This window comes from Rhinatrema bivittatum, chromosome 3, assembly GCF_901001135.1.
Source record: "Rhinatrema bivittatum chromosome 3, aRhiBiv1.1, whole genome shotgun sequence".
Classification (NCBI taxonomy): domain Eukaryota; kingdom Metazoa; phylum Chordata; class Amphibia; order Gymnophiona; family Rhinatrematidae; genus Rhinatrema; species Rhinatrema bivittatum.
The window spans coordinates 63,128,351-63,142,781 of NC_042617.1; the positions used below are offsets into that span (position 1 = coordinate 63,128,351).

A 14,431-nucleotide genomic window follows, 5' to 3' on the forward strand; every position below is an offset into this window, starting at 1 on the left:
TAACTTTACGTGCATATTGCTCATGCAATTTTCTGCAAAGAAAGCACTACTTTACTCACACAAGTCCCTTTAGTTACCCTCTTTGGGCTTAATTTTCAAAGCTATGTACACGCATAAAACTGTTTTTTTTTTTTTATACACCTGAATGATGATTAGAAAATAGCTCAGGGCTCAATATGCATAAAAGTGTACATGGAACCAGATTTCACATGTACTTTTCAATAAACTGATGAGAGAAGTTTATGGGCAGAGTTGGGGCAGAATTAATAAATATAAGATCTCTATCCTCGTTCATTGTAATTTCCTTTCTCAGTTAATTGTGAACCGACATGATGTGTCCTACGAATGCCGGTATATAAAAATTGTTAAATAAATAAATAAATGTGCCATACTGGGACAAATTAAGGGTCAGTCGAGCCCAGCATCCTGTCTTTTACGGTCCCAGTAGAGGCCAAACCTAGATCCATTTCTTATTGTCCACTCCAAGGATAAGTAGTTACTTTTCCCAAGTATACCTGGCTAATAATTGTTTACAGGCTTTATTTCCAGGAACTTGTCCTAACCCTTTGCTAGATGCATTGACTACATACTCTGGCAATACATTCTGTTACTCATTTATTCATTGGGTGAAAAAATACTCTCTCCGTCGACAAGCAGGACTGAATTCAGCTACATAACTGAGTGACAACATTGGACAGCACCAACATGGAAGATGCTCTCTCAGAACTCAGAAAGACACAGAAGTCTTTCTGAGCATGTGCAGGTGTTCTGTGCTGCTGCCTCCATGCAAGTCTGTCATTTTTCTTCTGCTGAAACAGACATTTGCTCTCTTCTTCACTAATTTTTATTTTTTTTTTTAGTAACTTGCAATTTTCTCTCACAATTGGTGTACTCAAATCATCTATTCATACTTTTCAGAAGGTTCAACAGGAGCACCATGAAATATCTCACAACTCCATTTCCTCAAGGGATAAGTCTTCCCCCATGGAACTTCCAGTTCAGTTTCTAACTCTGAAGAGTACACTTATTCATTTTATGAGTCTAACAACTTCCATTCATTTGGGGAGTTCACAATATTTCCTTCATATCCCTCACCAGAACCAGCTAGGAGCTTCATTGTACTAGAGGACATGACCTACCTGGCCTTCCTCCAGAAAATGGCCATATTACATAGAAACATAGAAATGATGTATGAAAAGGACCAATAGTCCATCCAGTCAGCCCAGCAAGCTTCCCATAGTGACATCTGCTGTGCCGTATAGGATATCCCCATGTATCAGTCAGTGCTGCTTGATGTGATTTGCTTATGGACTTGGCTATAGAAGCAGTCCTGTGTTTTTTCCTTAATGTCTGCGCATCAGTACCCCAGACGGTAAAAAAAAATAAATCATGGCTTGTTTTGGTTGTCTCTGAATCCAAATTCCTCTTCGTTCCGCCCCTCACCTCCCCTCCTTCGAAGCAGAGAGTGATGATGTAGTTGCATCAAAAGCATCAAGGCTTATTGTTAAGGGTAGTAATTGCTACTCTGTCCAGGTTTCCCCCATACTTATCAGTTCCCCAGACCGTAAAAGTTGGGGCCCTTGTTGGTTGCTCTCTGAATCCAGTTCCCTTTCCCCCTGCCATTGAAACAGAGAGCAATGTTGGAGTTGCATCAAAAGTATGAAGAATTATTGGTTAAGGTTGGTAACCGCTGTAACAGCAAGTTACCCCATGCACGCTTTCTTCGTTTCCTTTAGGACTTGGCTGTAGAAGCAGTCCTGTGCTTTTTCCCATATGTCTGCATGTCAGTATCCCAGACCATGGAAGTTGGGGTCCTCTGTCGACTGAATCCAATTCCTCTTTTCCCCCTGCCATCTAAGCAGGGAGCAATGTTGCAGTTGCATTAAAAGTCTCAAAGCATATTGATTAAGGGTGGTAGTCTCCATGCTTTCTTCTAAGGATAATAGCCACCATACTAGCAAGTTACCCCCTGCACGCTTATGTCATTTCCGTCCTCTAGCCTCTAGAGATCTACAGTATTTATCCTGTGCTCCTTTGAATTCTGTGACTGTTTTCTTCTTTACCACCTTCTCCAGAAGGGCATTCCAGGCCTCCACCACCCTCCCTGTGAAGAAATATTTCCTGATAACTACTCTGAGTCATCCCCCTTGGAATTTCATGACCCCTAGTTCTATTTTCTTTCCCAGGGAAAAGGTTTGAAGTCCATACATCATTGAAAGCTTTTAGGTATCTGAAGGTCTGTAGCATATCTCCCCTGTACCTCCTCTCTTCCAGGGTATACATATTCAGATCCTTTAGCCTCTCCTCATAGGTCTTCTGATACAGACCCCACACCATTTTTGTTGCTGTTCTCTGAACTGCCTCCATCCTGCCTATATCCTTTTTGAGATAAGAACTCCAGAACAACACAACATTCTCCAGGTGAGGCCTCACTAAGGACATATTCAAGGGCATCCTCACCTTTTTCTTACTTTGTTATTCCACTCGTTATGCAGCCCAGCATTCTTCTGGCTTTTACTATCCCCTTGTCACATTGCATTGCCATCTTCAGAGCCCCAGCCACTATCACCCCCAAGATCTCTGACCTGGTCCATGTACATCAGTCTTTCAAACCCCCCCCCCCCCCCCCCCCCCATCATATACAGCTCTTTTGGATTACTGAATCCCAGATGCATGAGTCTGCTCTTCTTGGCATTGAATCCCAGCTGCCAGATCTTCGACCACTCTTTAAGCTTTCTTAAATCTCTTTTCATTCCCTCTACTCCTTCAGGTGTGTCCACTCTGTTGCAGATTTTAGTATCATCCATAAATAGACATACTTTACCTTCTATCCCTTCCGCAATGTCGCTCACAAAGATATTGAACAGAACCAGTCCCAACACTGATCATTGTAGCACTCCACTTAATATGGCTCTCTTTTCAGAGTAGGTCCCATTTACTATTACACACTATTTCCTATTGGTCAACCAGTTTGTAATGTATGCCACCACCTTGGCATTCGCTCTGAAGGTACTCATTTTATTCACAAGCCTCCTATGCGGCACTGTATCAAAAACTTTGCTGAAATACAACTGAATCACATTTAGCACTCTTCCTAGATCAAATTCTCTTGTCATCCAATCAAAAAAAATCACTTCAGATTTATCTGACTGGACCTTACTCTGGTGAATCCATGCTGCTTCCAGCAACCCACCAGACTGTAAATAGTTCACAATCCTTTCCTTCAGCAGCATTAATTTTCCCACTACTTATGTGAGGCTAACCAGCCTGTAGTTTCCAGCTTTCTTTCTGCTACCACTCTTGTAAAGCAGGACCACAACCACTCTTCTCCAGTCCTGTGGCACCACTCCTGTTTCCAGGGATATATTGAAAAGGTCCTTCAGTTGATCTGCCAGCACATTTCTCCCATTTTTTCATCACTCTCCACACATTGTTCTTTGTTACCTTTCAGTTTCACTATATCACTTCAGACCTTCCTTCTTTCTCTGAAAAATATTTTGTCACCTCACTTTACCTCTTTAGTAATCCTTTCTTCCACTTGACCTTTTGCTTTCCTGATTTCTTTCTTCGTCTTCCTCAGTTTTCCCTTGTCAGCTAGTTGTGACACCTTCATAACCACTCTGGAAGCTTTAGGTCTCACCCAAATTGTCAATGCCCCCACTCATAAGGCAGGTCATATGCTTGACCTGCTGTTTATTAATGAGGCTTTTGAAATTAAAAATACGCCTAATATTATACCAGTTCCCTGGTCCGATCACCATTTGGTAACACCGTTACTTTCATTTAAAACACCTATGGTTAATCCTCTCCTACCTAGAAAAATTGAAATTGAGTTTAAAAAACCTTATAATATTGATGATCTTACAGTCAGCTTATCCGCAGCCCTTACCAATTTAGACATCACTTCTACATCTCTTGCAGTTAGTTCATGGGAAAAGACTACACAGGAATTAGCAAATTCTTTATGCTCTACCATAAAGAAATGGATTTCCCCCCTCACAAAACATAAAGCCCCCTGGTTTTCTTCACAACTGAAAGCTTTAAAGCAACAATTACATCAACTAGAAAGAGCCTGGCACAAACATCCCAACTCTGTTTCCCTGGCCCATTATAGAACAACGCTCCACAAATGTAGAACATCAATTAATTCTGCTAAAAGAGATTTTTATGCAGAAAAGATCCATAAATTTCAGTTTAAACCTAAAATTCTTTTTGCATACGTTTCGGAACTCACTAACTCTAAAACAGATACTTTATCTTCTGCAAATCTGGAAAACAAATCTAATGAGTTTGCCACCTTTTTTTATTGAGAAGATTAAAAAATGTCTAAATTGTCTTGACACTCAGCCCAAACAAGCTATCTCCTTACCAATTAACCCTTCTGTCAAATGGTCATCATTTGATATGGTATCATCTATTGAAATTCTTAGTATCTTAAAGAAGATGAATCCTGCTAGACATCCACATGATGCCATCTCTATAAAATTGCTCCAGTCCGTACCAGATATCGTCGCACGATCCCTGACTGACATTATTTGGAAGAAGGAATATTCCCCGACTCCTTAAAATGCGCAGTGGTCAAGCCCATTTTAAAAAAAGCACAACTAGACCCGGATAATCTGACAAATTATCGTCCCATTTCTACACTCCCATTTCTCGCCAAACTTTTAGAGAAAGTAGTAAATTGTCAACTTATGGAACATTTGGAAACAATCAGTTACTTTATTCATCACAACTTGGTTTTCGAAAATCTCACAATACTGAAACCTTATTGCTATCACTCTCAGATATCATTTTAAGAGGCTTAGATCAAAGTAATTCATACTTATTAATTCTACTGGATATATCGGCGGCATTTGACACTATAAATCACGAATCTTTGCTTTTAAGACTTCAGGAAATTGGGTTAACAGACTCAACCCTGTCATGGTTTAAATCCTATCTTACCAATAGATCTTTTAAAGTGAAATTGGGATCGACGGAATCGGACATAATCAACCTGCCCACTGGGGTTCCCCAGGGCTCTTCTTTGTCACCAATGCTTTTTAACATATATATGGCCCCACTCTGCAAATTCTTATCTGGTTTAGGATTGGTCCATTTTCTGTATGCTGATGATGTGCAGATTTTGCTGCCAATCAAAGACTCACTACAATCTACTCTGAAACTATGGGAAATTTATCTTACAGACATAAAACATCTGCTTACACACATGTCTCTTTCTTTAAATAATTCAAAAATGGAAATTTTGTTTATTTGTAACAAAATCATGGAAAAAGTCATAACAGACATCAATTCCAGTCCATCCTATAATATAAAACATGAGGTTAGAGATCTTGGCTGTATCTTGGATACAGAACTAAATATGAAAGCTTGTATTAAGACCATTACCAAGGAAGGTTTTTACAAATTACAGATTTTAAAAAAATTAAAACCTTTTTTACGTAGTAATGACTTCTGTACTATGCTACAGGCTCTTCTTTTAACTAAACTTGATTACTGCAATGCCCTATTGTTGGGACTCCCCGCTTCAACGATCCGCCCTTTGCATCTGCTGCAAAATGCAGTGGCACGTCTTTTGACTAGTAAAAGAAAATATGATCATGTTACCCCACTATTGATAGAGCTTCACTGGCTACATGTGCAGTTTCACATTCTATACAAATGTCTGTCTTTAATTCATAAATCGGTCTATGGCAACAACTCAGAACGGTTAAATGCATCTTTGCACATACACACCCCACAACGAAACCTCAGGTCCTTGGGAAAAGCCTTATCATCCATTCCATCGCCTAAATTAGCCCACTTAACTTCAGTTAGAGAAAGATCCCTATCATTAGCAGGACCAGCACACTGGAATTCTCTCCCGCTCGATATCAGGCTTGAGACAAATGCAAATACATTTAAAAAATCCCTGAAGACATGACTGTTTGAGCAGGCATACTTGCAAACAAGTTAAGTCTAGAGTATAATTTCCCTCCCTACTTATTTTTATTTTATGCTTATTTTAATTTATATTTATTTTATAATAAATTTATGTTTATTTATGTGCTTTTAACCATGGAATTAGTCTATGGTAATGATTTATTTATTTTATATTGAAATTGTTTTAGCTTATTTAATACTATTGTAACTTGTAATTGAACGAGGGTTATTTTTATTTTGAGATTATATTTATTTTGGGCAATGTATATTAGGCTTTTAATTTTGTTTTATTTTTTGAAAAACGATTTCAGATTATTTATGTACTGTCATTTTAAAAATTCTGTAAACCGGCTTGAAGTTATTTGTGAAAGTTTTGGTGTATAAAATGGTAAAATAAATAAAATAAATAAATACATGTATTCTTCCCTGTGTTCCTCTTTTAGTGATCCTATGTACTTCTTGAGCGCTGTTCTTTTTGCCTTTATTTTTCAGCTACTTCCTTTGAGAACCAGTTTGGTTTCTTTTTCCTCTTATTCTTGATAACTTTTCTAACATATAGATTTGTTGACTTTGTAATATAGTTCCTTTTAATTTGTCTCACTATTGTTCCACCTTGCCCATTTTCTCCCAGTCTTCCAGTTCTTCCTCTAGGAACAGTCCCATTTTGACAAAGTCTGTATTTGTGAAATTCAAAACTTGGGATTTCCTGTGTCTTCTCTGTATCCTGTTTGCGATATTACACCATACCGTCTGTTGATCACTGGTGCTCAGTTGGGCATGTACTCAGACATTTGAGACAACCCCATTTGTGAGCACCAGGTCAAGTATGACACCCTCCCTCGTGGGTTCCATTACCATTTGTTTGAATAAAGCCACTTGAAAAGCATCCAGTATCTCTCTTCTACTTGTAGATTCCACACATGGGATACTGAAATTCCAATTTGGCAGATTAAAATCTCCAACTAGTAACACTTCTCCCTTCTTTCCCACCTTTTGGATGTCTTCAACCAGATCTCTGTCCAGTTCTTCTGTTTAAGTCGGAGGCCTGTAGACCACACCGATGTAAATGGAAACACCATCTTATTTTTAGGTAATCCCATAATGCTTCTTCCATACCCCATGTCCCTTGCATTTCAGTTGCTTGTATATTGTTTCTGTCATAAAGAGTTGCTCAAATTAGAAAAAGAGATGGACTCAAAAAAAAAAATAGCTCCTTTAGGGTTCTGAAATACATACAGTCATCTAAATAGGCCATTTCCTTCCCAGTCCACAAACCCTTTTGAGGTGTAATCTAAGATGTGGCAGACTCCCTTCTCCATTCTTAAAGACACCAGGAAACTGGACCTTAAATATAAAGTTCAAATCTATCCAGGGCATAGAAAGGTATACTTCATGAATCTGTCCTAAAGAAGGCAAAAAGATCTAAAGCATACTCCCGTACTCCTCTTGTTAAAAATGCTAAATTGCTAGACAATACAAGGAAGAAAATGTTCCAATCAGCAGTATTGAAATGGACCAGTATATTTCTCATATAATTCAGAAAATATGAAATGCATCATCTCAACTTCCTCCAGGTATGCAAAACCAGTTTATACCTCATCTGAATGAAGCTAATGAATATGCCAAACACCTCATTAGATCTTTGTGTAATGTTTTGAAAACAATTTCAAGATCACCAGCCATAGCTATAGGAGCCTTAAGCCGACGGGAAGATATATATGATAAATTAGCAGATGCCCCATGTTCGAGACACAACTTTTTTAGGAACAAAGTAAAGGAAATGGTCGACCTTATAAATGATCACTGCTCAACCCTCCAAAAATTATTTGCAGCTACTTCTGAACAATAGTCTACTTAATGGAAGCTCCTACCACAATTTTACAGATGACAATACTGTTACCTGCGTAGAATGTACTAATCATTCTCGTATCACAGGCAATGTTTGCAGCAATAACAGCAGAAGCAGGACAGATTACGTCAAAAAGAAAGGACACAATAAGATATATTTAGCAAACCACTCAAAAAGCAGGATATAATTTTTGACTATGGAACTTCTCATCTGTGCCCTATTATGCGACTCTTCCATTTTTTTTTCATCCATACTCCACTCCCCCTTGGTTTCTCATCACTTCAGACCAATAGGTTCTGAAAATAATCCTGAAGGGCTATTGCCTAAACTTTCAAAATCTTCCTCCCCTCACTCCTCAAAACTCTCATTCAATTCCCCCAGAGAAACTTCAGATCCTGCAACAGGAGCTAGCCTCATTGGCAACCAATGTGATAGAGACGTTCCCAATAATGAAAAGGGACAAGGAATTTTACTTCAGAATATTTCATTATCTTGAAAAAAATCAGGAGGCCTTTGTGCTATTCTGGAATTGAGAAGCTTGAACAAATATCTTAAAAGAGAAAGGTTCAAGATGAATTCATTATGCACCATCATATCAAACCTAGAAATCAATTGACTGATGATCCTGGATCTTAAGGATGCTTATACACTGTTACAGGTTCAGACCATGTACACTGGTATCCTGCCCATGGGCTCTGACCTGGGGGGCTAGTCTCATATAAACACACACAGTTACTGGATTATACCTGGGGGCTTGAACCCAGGGGCTTATCCCCTTCACACAGAGCCACACACAAACTCTGATTCAATACCTGCTATTAAGTTCACTTAGAGAATAGCCACTGCCATGGAACAGACTTAGTTTTTGGGTACTTGCCAGGTTCTTTTGGCCTGGATTGGCCACTGTTGGAAACAGTATGCTGGGCTTGATGGACCCTTGGTCTGACCCAATATGGCATTTTCTTATGTTCTTATGTACATCACGGTTCCAGGTAAGAAAGTAAGTTTATTTGAGCAATAGGAGGATAGAACAAATAAAATCAGATTGTATAGAAAAGTAATGGTAGATAATAACAATTGCTACATAGATATAAAAAGCTTACATTTCCAAAGGATCAGCCTTACCATCACATCCGGGGCTCACTCTCCCTCTCTCTTTCTTGCTGTCTCTCCTTATACAATACAAAAGCTTGTGAAAGCAATGGCGTTCCCTCTGAGTTCTTATCAGGTTTCAGATACAAGTTTGGACACGTTTCTGGAGGAAAAAGTCCATAAACCATTATTAAGGTGGATTTGTTGAAATTTTCTTATTCTTGGGATAAACAACATAGGACCTACTTCTTGGGATTCTGCCAGGCGCTTATGACCTAGATTAGCCACTGTTGGTAACCGAATACTAGGCTTGATGAACCTTTTGGTCTTACCCAGTATGACAAATCTTATGTACTTTTGTACTTATGAGTCAGCTTATCAAGCTTCCTTTCAAGGGCAGACTTCTATTTAGTGAGAACCTAGAGAAGAAGGTCACAGCCTGGGGGGAATATAAAGTTCCCAGGTTTCCATAGAATGAACAGCATGGATCATCTAGGCAGTTGCATTCTAGAAGCCTTCGAGATGTCAAAGGTCTGGGTCATATGGTAGATTTCAGTCCTTTTGAAGTTCTAAGAGAGAGGAAATTGTTGAGAGTTCAGGAATTACAGGACTTTCTGAAGCTCCCAGTGAAGAAGTAGGAATCTAGTCTCTGGAACACAAGATAAGCAGACTGTTATCAGAATTTCTTCAGAAATGGGCTCAGGTTATGACAGACCAGTGGATCTTACATGCTATTCAGAATGGCTACATCTTAGTCTGTCTGAACCTAAACAGTTTTATGGGTTCTCCATGTCTTTTCTCGCTGATGCAAGAGGCATTTCAGGTTGCATTCGATGGTCTACTAGACATCGGAGTAGTATTTCAGTGCCTCCGGCACAGTGGGGTTTGATGTTGGTATTCCATCTATTAAGTGGTTTTCAAAAAATAAAAATAAACCTTTCGAGCTATTTTGAATCTAATGTAAGACATCACATTTTTTAAGGTCCCTCACTTCACAATTGGGGTCTCTATATCGGTTATGGAGACTGTTATAATAAATCCATCGGGTGGCTCAGAGATCAAATTCCTACCTTTCACTTTAGCACACCACTGCTTCAAGACCAGTTGAAGCTCTTTTAACTGTGAGGTGGGACAAATGTATTAGTACCTGGGTTTAACAGATCCATATTGACATATTCCTTTCTGAGAGGACCTTCAGATGTTTCTCCATTTCACAGTGCTGAGGGATTATTTTTTATTTCAGATCCTCACTTTTGGTTGACCACTGCACCTGGAACATTCTTACATTAGAAAGCCTCCTGGTTCATCCTTGTCTGGATCATTGGTTAGGTCAAAGTCAACCCAAGAGAATGAGTTAATTACCAATAAGGTTAGTTGATTTGAGGGCTCATTTTGACACTAATTGAGGGCTCATTTTGACACCAATTAGTGTCAAAATGAGTACAGTGTTGATGGTACAGAAGACTCAAAGGCTGCAAGCACAGTTGCGTTTCTTGAAGGGCATCAGGAAATCCTCCATCTGGAGTTATCTTCAGGTTTCGAGGTTCATGGTGGAAACCTTTAGAATTGGTTCAATGGACAAGAGCTCTCATGAGGCCCTTGCAGAGAACTCTGCTTCCAGGTGAGATCCTTAGTCATTAAAATATTCAGTCGGGTTCTCGGTCCCAGATCAAGCAGGAATTCATTTAATATTTATTTATTTATTTCACAGATTTATAGTCTGCAATTCACAAAGCATCAATGCGGATTACAACCAAAATACACAATAAAACATACAGTACAATAAAATAACATATAAACATTATTTAAAAGCTTCAGAGAACAAATACATTTTCAATGCCTTTCAAAATGTCATATAATTAGTAGTAACACAAAGCTCATTCAGTATAGTATTCCACAATTCAGGACCCAAGACAGAAAAGACTTTAGAGTGAATGCCAGATGGGACAAATAAATGCTGAGCACCAGAACGCTGTGGGCGAGTAGGTACATCATGGATTATATATTTCTTTAAACAAAAGGAATCCGCATACAAAGATTTATGTACCAAAGATACCTACTTTATTGGAAGCCAGTGTAATTATATTAAATATGGAGAAATACTGTCACCATATTTTAAGTCAAAACTGTAGAAAGGAGTAGATCTGCAGCCTCCTTTTTTAGTGGCGACAGATATCAACCTCATAGGTAGGGGAGCACATTGTCAAGGGCTTTTTTTTTTTTTTTGCAGGAGATTTGGTCAGCAGTAGAGGTCAGGTGACCAATCTGATTGGTAACCAGAGCAGTTTGGTTGACATTGCTTCATTTGGCACTGGTTCTTCAAAATCAAGCAGTCTAGTTTTTGTCAGACAGTGCCTTAATAGTGGCTATGTGATTACTCAAGGAGCTCTTTGATGTCAGCACAGGTGATAATCATGTATAATCTGAAAGGAGAAATATCTAAGAATCTATTGGCATCTCACATACCTGGGGGAGAAAGTTCAAGTGGCATCGTTCTGGACCTCGACAGTGAGAACCGTTGGAGAGGTCTTGTTTATGTAAGAAAGCATATTTTCGAGAGATAGTGGATACTTTGTTGCCTTCTCGGGAAAGTTCTATATGCATGCTTTATATCAGGATTTGGCAGATTTTTGAAAATTGGTGCACTGCTAAACAGGGTTTTTCCTAGAGGGAATTTGATACCTTCTATTTGGCAGTTTTCTTGTAAGGAGCTTGGATAAAGTTCTAATTCTCAATTTCTTGTAAGTGCAAATAGTGGCAATTGTGTATGTCAGTGGTTTTGTTCAAGGTATGCCTTTAGCCTTTCATATGGACTTTTCTCATTCCCTATAAGGTGAAAAGCACATAGACCACTAATAAAAGGACTGGTCTTGTCTTGGAGTATGAATGTAGTGATATCTTTTCTGGTAGGTACTCCTTTTGAGCCCTTTAAAAAAAAAAATGTTTTTGGCAGAGTTGCTAGTGGCAATCTATTGGGTGAATTTCTGAGCTGTAAGCTTATTCAGATAAGGAGTCTGTCTTGGTCTCTTGAAGGAAATAGTACAGATTTGTACAAATTTGGCATTCCTTCTGAAGGTGATTTGCTTTTTCATCTTAGTTAGTGTATCTTTTTTTCTTCTATAGAGAATTGTGTGGGGATGTGTATTAGCTGCCCCATTCCTTGGATATACAGAATGTTTTGTTGTGAAATTAAGGTCATGAATGGTTTAAGGGATCGGATCATCTTTGTCCTTCATGCCGGGACATTTAAGAGAAACATGGCTATGAAAGCTTCATAGGCATGCTGATTTAAAGAAGTCTAAGTGTGGCCTACATAGAGAACTACCACTCCCAAACAGGTCGCAAGCTTTGGTTGGTTTCTCCATTGAAGAGTTACAAAGTGTTGACCTGATCGTCTTTTGCGATATTTTATTGTCTCGATGATCAAATCAGGAAGGAAGCATCCTTTGGTATGGAGGTCTTTAGAGTGGGTTTGACAGTGTCTTGCCTACTCGAGATATAGCTTGGATACATCCCATATGTTTGGACTTGTCTGGCTGGCTGAAGAGGAAGGAGAAAGTAGTCCTTACCTGACAATTTCCTTTCCTTGAGTTCCGCCAGACCAGTCCAGGGCTCTCCTTTATCTGCCAAAAGTGATATTTTACAGTTATTTCTTTTCAGAAAGTGTATATATAATTTTAATCAATCCTTCAGTGGATAAGGTAAGGGGATATTAATCTATTTGGTTTATCCTAATTGTCTTGTTTTATTAGTATGTTCGTTTGCTATTTTTCTTGGAAATCCTCTGGTTTGGGGGAGGTGGGATGTTGCTTTTAGCATGTTATTCTTAACTTGTTGGAGGATTCTGGCAGGCTGAGGGCAGCATAGAAGCCTATATAAAGTAGCATCAGCAAGCCTGTTAATCTGCCTCCATCTGCTAGTTGGTGGACATAATCTATGCGTTTGGCAGGTCTGGCTGGACTCAAGGAAAAGAAATTATCAAATAAGACCTAACTTCTCCTTTTGCAAGACATATATCAGGTAACCTTTTGGTGACTTTTCTATTTCCAGGATGGCAGGCCACATCTCATCCCTATGTCACCCAGACTAGTTGTGTCAATACCTATTCTCTCCACAGTCTTACAAGAGACAAATAGAGAGGCTGAACATATGTACTAATTGTGGAATCAGGCCTGTATTTATGCATCGGCAATGTAGTTAGTTGCTTCTGGCACCAAATTTTGAAAGCACCATCTAATCGCAATGCCTTTTGTTTACTGCTCCAACTTCTCTTTTAGGCAGCATGTAGGGAATAGGTGGGAGAGGGATTGGAGTATGGAACATAGCAATTGTTTTTTGCTCTACAGTGTCTACTCCAGTCTCTCCCCCACTCCTCTCCTATCCTTACAGTAGGGGAGGGAGTGAGGCTAGAACAGACACTGAAGGTAGCATGTTTGGAGAAACAAGGAGGAACTGGAGCAGGCACAACTGAGCCTGTAGCTCTCTACAATACCAGGACTTTGGATTCAGCTGAAAGCAGAGTGGGGAAGGAGGAAGGAGACACCCCCAAGCATAATCCATAATGCTGTCAGTAATTTATAGGAGGTGGGAGAGGAGAAGGTCAGGGAGGGGTATAGGCAAAGAATACTGGTGTCATGTCTGGGGAAAGAGAAACTATTGAGGTCATCCTTAGAAGGGGGGGAAGGGGAAGGAAGAAGAGAGAGTGTAGATTTGCTGCACCTTTCCCCGACCCCACACCCAACTAATCTACAGCAATCTTAGGGTGATCAAACTTAAAAAGTTCCCAGGTATGCTGATCTCATATTTAGTGCTGGCCCAGAGTTTGAAGGATGCCAGGAAGCATGCAGATGGTGGAGGCATTCTTCCTTCCCCTCCATTTCTCTGCCTGAGGCAGCAATAAAACGAAGTTAGCTCGGTACCTGTAAATAGGTGCGCTATAAGTTTTGTGTTGGCCACGCCCCCCAATGGGTTTGCAGAGAAGGAGGTGGGGCCACCACAGGGCCTGTGAGCATGCACCAGCTCCAAGATGCCATGCTAATTTCTTTCCATAACTGCATCAGGCTAGATGGAGGGGAGGAGTGGAAGGCCAAGAGGACCAGGCAAGGGGCACCTGGGGGAATCCACCCCTGCTTTCCAGTGCTCAGGTCCCTCCCCCCCCCCCCCCCCCCCCCCGACAAGAGTGCTTATGGGTGCCAGAGTCCCAAATCTGACTCTCTGTAAAATGGCAGCCATCCTGACAACACCAAGATTTGGAAGCAGCTTGAATGGTACAGATCTCTAAGCAAAAATTGGTCTTCTACTTATGACTGGTTTTGTAACATGTAAGCCAAAGAAGTGCTGGAGGACCTGTAGAATTAATGCACAGGACAACCTTTCTTTCATGAAACCTTGCTGTCATGTAACTTTCATGAGTATAGGAAGAGTCAAATCATTAGGTCATTTATTTTTAAAATATGTTCACATGGGAGGAATGAAAATCAGTGGAGATGCTTGCTGCCTTCTGTGATATTTGGACTGTTTATAGAGCAGCCCAAGAAATTCTTTGTTCCAAGTATCCATCTTACA

General features: G+C 39.8%; 1 protein-coding gene across 2 annotated transcripts in view; it reads left to right on the forward strand.

The window, feature by feature from the left end:
• The window catches only part of MTA3 (metastasis associated 1 family member 3), a 525,799-nt gene that overhangs the window by 361,886 nt on the left and 149,482 nt on the right, over positions 1-14,431 (forward strand). The gene's annotated exons all lie outside the window — the stretch shown is intronic.